Here is a 9,537-nt window from a genome sequence, read left to right as displayed (position 1 = left end):
TGAGATAGTCAGTTTTAACAGTAAACGGTTGTTATAAAGAAAAGTGACTATTTCGAGGTTTAGTCTTATGCAAACTCATTGCACAAGATGCCTCCACTCACATGTCTTCACATGAATTATTTTTGGATCACATCATTTGTATTTGTAAACAAAATGGGTCGCATCCAATAGTGTCACTAGGATGAGGTACCCAATCTCATCCTACCTATAGACCATTTTGGCTACATACTAAAACTTGATCATTTTTTATGTCGCCACATAAAGTTAAAGTATTCATATTTAGCCATGGATTTGTTTATTAAATTTTAATAAAAGAATGAAATATCAACAATAATTTATTGAATTAAATACTTAACAATATTTTTATTGATAAATAGAGTATGTTAACAACATTTATGAACTACGAGTTTAGGACATTCCTGACAATCTCCCACTTAGTCTAACACTCCAGTGAGACAAACATATAAATATATAATGTTTACAATGTTGAGAGATAAAGAGAGAGAAAAATACAATAAACTAGGGCAGCTAAAATACCCTTTGATATTCTGCACTAGATTATGATGTTCGTAGACCTAGTCCAATCAGGTGGCCTTCGAACACTTTAGCCGAGAGGGCCTTCGTAAAAAGAATAGCAAGGTTGTCTCCTGAGGCTATTTGCGTGACTATTATGTCCCCTCGGTGTACAATTTCTCTGGTGAGATGGTACTTTCTTTCGATGTGTTTTCCACGTTTATGACTCCTTGGTTCCTTGGAATTGGCAACTGCACCATGTTGTCACAAATACAGAGCACTGGGCAGGTGCATATTTGGAATCACTTCCAAATCTGTTAGGGACTTGTGCAGCCACACTGCTTCTTTAGCTGCTTTGCATGTAGCTACATATTCTGCATCCATCGTGGAGTCAGCTATACAACTTTGTTTAATGCTTCTCCATACTATAGCTCCTCCGTTAAGAGTGAAAACTGAGAAGTAGATTTCCTAGAATCTACGTCAGATTGAAAATCAAATCCTTAGGTTCATTCACAAACGTATAGTTTCTCATTCTTCTGAGATACTTGAGGACGTTTTTTATAGCTATCCGATGACTATGCCTTAGGTAGATTGGAACCTACTGACAATTCCAACTACAAAGCATATGTTAGGACGTGCACACAATATAGTGTACATCAGACTCCCAGCTGTTGATGCATATGGAATTCTTTTCATTTCCTCAATTTCTTGAGGTGTCTTAGAACACTATTTCTTTGACAATTGAATTCCATGTCTAAAAGGTAACATACCCTTTTTGGAATTTTGCATATTATATCTCGACAACATTTTGTTAATATAAGATGCCTGAGATAGTGTAACGGTTCTGTTCTTTCGATTTCGAAAAATCTGAATCCCAAGAACATATTGTGCACCCAAATCTTTCATTTGAAACTGTGATGCTAACTATCTCTTTACGTCAGCAAGGAAACTTTTCTCATTCCCAGTGAGTAAGATATCATCAACATAAAGTACCAAGAAAGCTACAGCTTTGTAGACTATTTTCTTGTATAAACAAGGTTCGTCAACATTCTGTTTAAAGCCATAATATTTTATCGCAGTGTAACATCTTATATTCCGGGATCTAGAAGCTTGCTTCAATCCATAAATGGATTTCTTAAGCTTACAAATCTTTTACTCTTGATCCTGTTCAATGAACCCTTCTGGTTGAGACATAAAAATACTTTCATCAAGATCGCCATTCAAGAAAGCTATCTTGATATCCATTTGTCATATTTCATAGTCATAATATGCGGCAATGGTTAAGAGTATTCTTATTGATTTTATCATGGCAACAGGAGAGAATGTTTCTTCATAGTCAACCCCCTCCCTTTAGGTAAAACCTTTTGTCACGAGTCTGGCTTTATAAGTTTGCACCTTACCAGTTTGGTCTCTTTTCCTCTTGTAGATCCATTTACAACCTATAGGTTTAACCCATATGGTTGATCTACAAGTTCTCAAACAGAATTGAAATACATTGACTCCATTTCTACGTCCATGGCTTTTATCCATTGTTCTCTATCAACATCTTCCATTGTCTGTTTAAACGTCAATGGATCCTCTAGACCATCATCAAGTATGATGTCTTGAGTTTCTATTAAACTTATGTAGCATTCAAGTTGATTAACAACCCTCTCACTACGTCGAGGCATTCTCAATTCTTGATAAGAATGTGATGGGGCAACAACTATTGCTGATGGACTAGCATGATCAATAACTTTTGTTGACTTGTCTGTAGTATCTTTCGTCATTTCTTTCAATATAGTTAACTGAGAGATTGATGACTTTTAATATGATCTTCTTTCAAGAATGTACCATTTGACAAAAAAAATATATTTTATCTTATTAGGGATCATAGAACAATCAGCCTTTTGTTTCTTTAGGGTATCCAACAAAGAGGCATAATTTTGAACGTCATTCCAATTTCTTAGGGTTTTGTACCAACACATGTGTTGGACATCTCCAGACCCAAAAGTAATGTAAACTACTTTTACGTCCTTTCCAAATTCATATGGTGTTTTAGAAACACTTTTCGAGGGAACCATGTTCAGAATATATACTGTAGTATGTACTGCATAACCCCAAAAGGATTGAGTTATCTGATCAAAACTCATCATTGATCAAACCATGTCTAACAAGGTTCGGTTTCTCCTGTCTGCAACATTGTTTTATTGTGGTGTTCCAAGTGCTATGAGTTGGGATTGAATTCCATGATCTACCAAATAGTTCTAGAATTGTAAATCCATATACTCACCACCTCGATCTGATCGAAGTATTTTAATTCTTTTACATAATAAGTTTTCTTGAACTTTTCGAGAGTTTCAGACTTATGACTTATTAAGTAAATATAGCCATATCTAGAATAATCATCAATAAAACTGATAAAATATTCATATCCACCTTGTGCTCTTACATTCATCAGACCATAAAGGTCTAAATGTATAAGTTCAAGGGGTTCTTTGGCACGAAGACCTTTTCCAAAAAAAGATCTTTTAGTCATTTTTCCTTTAAGACATGACCCACGAAAAGGTAAAGAATTGTCTTCTAACTGATTTAGATGACCGTTTTTAACTAATCTCTCAATCCTGTTGAGATTTACGTGACTAAGTTTGAGACGACCGAGTTAAACAATAGAATCGTTTAACTCTATTGTTTAATTCGATCGATTCTACCCCTGAGGGCGGTCCTTTGATTTGTATGGGTGAGAGTGGCCAGATCATTGACTCAACAAACCTACCATTTTGGGGATTCGTCTAATTGGGGAGCTGGGAATACAGCTACATAACATGGAATTCACTTCTTCCCCGAAGCAGGGGTAAGTAGATAAATTGCTCCCTTAAGAGCTGATTCCAGATCTTGAACAACGTGGTGCCACACCCTCTTCTGGCCCGAGAGACGTTTAGTCATAGTAGGACTATGATCTATTGTTCATTAGAGTGAACAGTGGTACTTAAGGAGTTAGATGTAACTACATGGGCAAAACGGTAATTTGGCCCAGTTGTACTTACGAGAAATTTGTGAAGGGTCATCGTACTGTTGATTGATTATATCCAGTGGACACAGAAATATATATGTAGTGTGAAGAGTACAACTGTCAATCTTTAGTAGAGTGTCCAATAGTTAACGGGTGGTGAATAATGTAATTAAAGAGTTTAATTAATAACACATGTACCGTTAGAGCTTCAAGCTACAGGTCCATAAGGTCTCCTTGGTAGCTCAAAATGATTTAGTTAAGAATAAGTTTTTGGGTTAATTTGAATTGTTCAAATTAATAAAAGGGAATTTAATTATATATGATATAATTAAATTGATTAAATTCTACATGATATGATTATTCTAATATATTTGATACATTATAGTTTAATTTGAGGAAATAAATATTTGAATGAAATTCAAACATATTTTCTATGAATGAGATTCATAGTTGTTAACTTTAATATAAATATGATTTATATTAAATGCCATAAAATAGAGAAAAGAAACTATAGTTTATATTGTATGTGATACAATATTAAAACTATAGGTTATGTGTTATATTTAATATAACATATAGTTTAATATAAATATAATATGATAAGTTAGTTATCATATTTATTTGTATTATTTTGAATAATAAATTCCTATTTTCTCTCCAACCACCTTAGTGGGTGGTTATTGGGTTTTGTGACAAAAAGAACTAAAAGAAAAATATGTTTTCTTGTTCTTCAACACCCGACATAACACCTACACGATAGAAGAGATTACTATACAATAGAATTTCACAAAAACGTTATGTGTTTCTTTAATCTTCTTCCTCCTCCAAAACTCAAACAATCCCTCCTAACCAAAATAATCAGAGCTCACCACTCCTTGGTTCTCACCCGGAGAATACCGAAGGTTCACTGTGGTAGTGTCTCCGTTTGGTTCGTGAAGTTCTTGAAGAAGGTCTTCAAGTTTTTGCTAAGTTCGAGGCTCGTGACCGTTCGAGGGATATACATGAAGAAAGGTTCTTCAAAGGTGGATATCTCTTGAACCCTTTTCCTTTGTAAAAAAAATGTTATAATTTGTTTATGAATGTATATCTTGTATGTTTACTGTGTTGGTATTGGTGTCCTAATCCTTCCGGAGTCTCGTTGTTTTGTAAAGATACACATTGTTCAATAATAAAATTAATGTTATTTAATTATGGCAGTTACTCATATCCAATAAACAAAGCTCCCTGGTTATCTTATGTGAACTTAAACATGTATATGTGATATAAAAGTGGATCATGTCTTAAGTGATAACCTAAATCGGTCTGTAGTATAAGGATTAAGGTAGGATACATGTTCCTGGTAACACTACAGATACGGCCTGCTTTGTAGAGGTTTGCAAGTGTTGTAAACTACTATAGATGGTAGATCTTGACCATTCGTGTGGAGACGTGGAGCGGGGGTGTCCTATACAAAAAGTTTGTATAAGATCTGGACCACGAGATGATTAGACTCTATATATAACATTGTTGATACTAGAGACTTTCATCTCACCTAAACGACCATAGGTGACACGACCTCAATCCGAGTGTTTTGTAAACTCCTGCCTTTGAGAGCGGTCCTTTGATTAGTATGGATGAGAGTGGCCAGATTGCCAACTCAACATGCCTACCTTTTTGGGGACTTGTCTGATCTAGGATCTAGGAACTCAATTCACAATATGGAATTCACTCCTTTCCCAAAGCAGGGATAAGTAGAGAGATTGCTCCCTTAAGGGTTGATTTCGAGGATTGAACATAGTGGCCACAACTTCTCTTTGGAAAAGAAGACTTAGTCATAGTAGAACTATGATTTATGTTCATTAGAGGAAACAGTGGTACTTAAGGAGACAGATGTAACTACAGAGGTATAACAGTTATTGGCCAAGCTGTACTTATGAGTGATCTGTGAAGGGTTATCGCACTGCTGATTGGTTAAGATGGACACATAATATATTTGTAGTGAGGAAAGTTCAGTTGTTGGTCTTTAGTGGAGTGCCTGGCAGTTAACGTATGGTGGATCCCGTGACTAAAGAGTTTAGTCAATTATTCACGTACCGTTGGGGCTTCAGATCTACAGGTCCATGATGTCCCCTTGGTAGCTTGGATTCATGTTGAAGGATCAGTTCTTGGTGTTGATTTGAAATGTTCAAATTGACAAGAGGTATTTTGACTATATGTGATATAATCGGTATGATGTATGAGATACATCTAGTGGAGGATTGATGTAAATGAGATTTACATTAAGTACCATGGAATAGAAAAAGAATTATGGTTTATATGTTTCATGAGATGAAATATTAAAACTATAGGTTATAAATATAGTATGATAAGTTGGTTATCATTTATGTTTATAATAATATTAATTATTAGATAATTAATACTTTTTGTTTTAAATAACCAAAGTAGTGGGTGGTTATTGATCATGGTACCCGTGAGTTTAAAAGGAAATCGGTTTCCTATTTTTTTTTAAAAAGAGATTTTTTACGAAAGTTTTCACAAAAGTTTGAAAAGAATTTGAGTTTTCTCTTCGGCGAAAAGAAACTTACGAAAGTCATCAAGTAAATATAGATTTACTAAACGGCGGCTAGGCGAGCTAAACGATCGTGCAGGTGCTAGCTAAATGATCGTGCAGTATTTACTAAACAATCGCATAGCTTTGCTAGATGATCGCTGGCCTAAGGTAAACGATCGTGTAGAATCGACCGAGTGAAACAATAGAGCTAAACGATTGCATAGATTTTTCTAGACGATCGCATAGTTTTATCTAAAAGATTGGGCATCGACCTATACGATAGGTCTCTGACTTCTCCCACTTACCCAATCGTGTACGCGATCGTTGTTTCCTCCGTTCGTTTGCCTCACACCAAGTCCGAATAGAGCCCACCCTCTGGATTCTCACACTGAGAATACCAAGGTCGCCTTGTTGGTGGTGTAAGACTCAATTCGACACCATCGAGGTTTCCCGGAGGCCATTCGTGGTGCTTTGGAGGAGTCCGTTCGTGTTGCGGAGAAGATCGTGACCGAGGAGATCGTTGAGGATGAGCGTGAAGAGTTCGTGCTGTGTTTGTGTGGTGTTGTGGTCGTGTAGATCGAGAGCTCGTGGTTGCGATTGTTCGATTAGAGTCGCGTATCGGAGCGTGGAGACGTTTCTGCATATGTGCATAAAGTTCTCTTTATGCATTTGTTGTTCATGCTGTAATTTCTGGAATTATTTTTATAACTGTCTGTATTGAAGTCGACTATAAATGTATTATTGATTCATTATTGTAATTTGGAATAGTCTTGTTCCACTGCTCATGGGCATCTCGATTCCAATTTCCTTGATACTATAAATTTAGTTTTCAATAAAAAAATGAAATTTGGACGATCTACTTTCGCTCAAGGATCTCCTTTAAAATGAGTTCCTTCAATTTAACTCTATGTAGTTGATGCACAGGTGCAATGATCAATCCTTTTTTTTTACAAACAATACTGGTGCACCCCACGAAGACACACTGAGGCATATGAAACCCTTATCCAAAAATTCTTTTAACTCGACTTTAAGCTCCCTCAATTATGTTGGTGCCATTATGTACAGAGATTTCAAAATGGGAGGTGTGCCTGGCTCCATTATCTCCCGTTACGGAGGCAGTCCAAGAAGATCCTCTGGAAAAACATGTGGAAAGTCTCTTACTATTGGTTCTGAAGTCGAGGTAACTTCAACCTCTCTATTGTCAACCACACTGGCCATGATACCCCAAGAACCTTGGTCAAACAGTCTATTGGCCTTCAATCCTGAAATCACCTTGGGTAGGACCACAGTTCCAACCCCCTTAAACTCAAAACTGGCTTCTGTAGGAGGATTAAAGATGACCTTCTTACGGGAGCAATCTATGTTGGTATAATTAGCAGCTAGCCAATCCATGCCCAATATCACATCAAAATCACGCATATCTAAAATTATTAAGGTCACGTCTAATGCATGATTTGCTATCTGTACCTGACATGCTTTTATCTTTTTAGTAGCTAACATGATTTCACCTGATGAAGTGGAAATTGACAGAGCATAAAGCAAGGGTTCTGACCCTAACATGGCATGCTTTACAAATGCGGAGGATATAAACAAGTGCGAAGAATTGAAGTCGAACAAAACTAAAGAATGGTGTCCCAAGATGGGAAGCGTACCTGTCACAACAGGTGTCTGACTTCTCGGCCTCACACCGAATAATAGAAAAGATTCTACCGTTCTGCTGCTGACGACTCAGACATCCCTGAAACAAGGTTACAGGCTGGCCCCTGATATCAGACACGTTCCTCCTTGGGCATTTCTTTGACATGTGCCCCTTCTGACCACACCGAAAACATACTCTAGAATCGACTAGACAATGTCCCAATGACGTCTACCACAAGTTGTTCAGATTGAATTATCTTCCTTGACAATTATAGCTTGAGAGCCCTGCTGTCCCCACTGACGTGAAGCATTAACTACATTTTGGTTCCTCTGTTGAGGCTTAGGAGCCCTTGGCTCAGCCTTCCTTTTTTGACCTATAGAAGTTCCAATTCTGAGCGACTTCCTATACTTTTCTCCCTCTTGGGAGTCAGCATCAATCCCCACGGTGGCCCGTAGTGCCGCAACATACATTTGAGATTCAAGGCATGCACCATACCTCGTAATCCGCTCCTCAAACCTTGGACGAACCTCTCTGTCCTTGCTACCTCGGTGGCTACCAACTCAGGGGGAAAATGGAACAACTTATCAAATTCCTACTCATATTCCTCCACCGACATAACCCCTTGTTTCAAATTCAAGAACTCTGCCTGCTTGTTGTATCGGGTGTTGGATGAGAAATATTTCTCATAAGAACGCTTCTTAAACTGCTCTCAGGTTGCAAGTCCTCCACGGGTATCAATCATTTTGTTCACTGAACGCCACCAAATTCCTGCGTTGCCCGTCTGCATCAAAACTGCATATTGGAGCTTGTGCTCTTCCAAGCACCTTATATAACGGAAAATCATCTCGATCAAGGACAATCACATCTCTACTTTAGTGGGATCCCTCGACGATCCATCGAAGGGGCGAGGGTCAAACTTCCTGAAATCCCTCGAGTGCTTAGCTTCATTGGACAGATCTTGCATGTTCTGACTCGAAGACTGGGTCTATTGCAACTGAACTGGTGGTACTTACTCCTTTCGAGCCTGGTTCTGGACAGTCTGTCCTGCCATTGTATTGTGGATTAGATCCTCCAATCTTTCCAGTAGGGAGGATACGACGACTTCCCCAGTTCTTGCCTTCATTTCTTTTTCATCGACTTGAGCCATAAGTGGACTTGAAGTTGTCGAGACCGTCTGACTTCCACCGACTCCCTCTTCTTGCACCCCTAGAGGGGAAGGATCCTGAACTGTGGATGTTGCACTTGGGGGTCTCAAACCCCTCTTCTAACTGCCTTTTTTGGTCTGAACTTAGGTGCCATGTCCTGTCATGAACTCACGAATTGGCTCTTTTTCTTTGGATCCCTCTCAACAAAAACAAAAAAAAACATGTTTACTGAAACGATACATTAATTAATCTCATGTTTATACTAAAAACTTCCATTATTAGGACATATCTGACGATGACGGGGAATCTATTACTGGGCCACAAGGAATATCTAAACTTACATTGTAAGTTAGTCTTCAGAACCCAAAACATGGGCTCTGATACCAACTATAACGACTCGACTCCCTAGGACTCAAGCTAGGCCGTTACTAAACACATGCATGCATGAAACTTAAAATGACACCCTTTTATAGCGAAATAAATGCTACATAAATAAGGTAAATTTAAAAGACCTCCATTGAATTAAAATATTAAAATCGAATGATAGGGTACCCATAAATCATAAATGAAAATAAATAGGTTTGAAAACAAAGCTTAACAGTAAGTTTCCAAATAACAAGACCGGAAGTAAAAATAATAATAATAATAATAAAAGAATTCTTAAAACATGAGTGCAAGCATTAAAACTGGTCCTAGTGGCTCGATCATGGATTCTGCT

This window comes from Benincasa hispida, chromosome 1, assembly GCF_027475165.1.
Source record: "Benincasa hispida cultivar pf3 chromosome 1, pf3_genome.v1.1, whole genome shotgun sequence".
Lineage (NCBI taxonomy): Eukaryota > Viridiplantae > Streptophyta > Magnoliopsida > Cucurbitales > Cucurbitaceae > Benincasa > Benincasa hispida.
The sequence above is the reverse complement of the archived record's forward strand: the minus strand, read 5'-3'. Positions refer to the sequence as shown.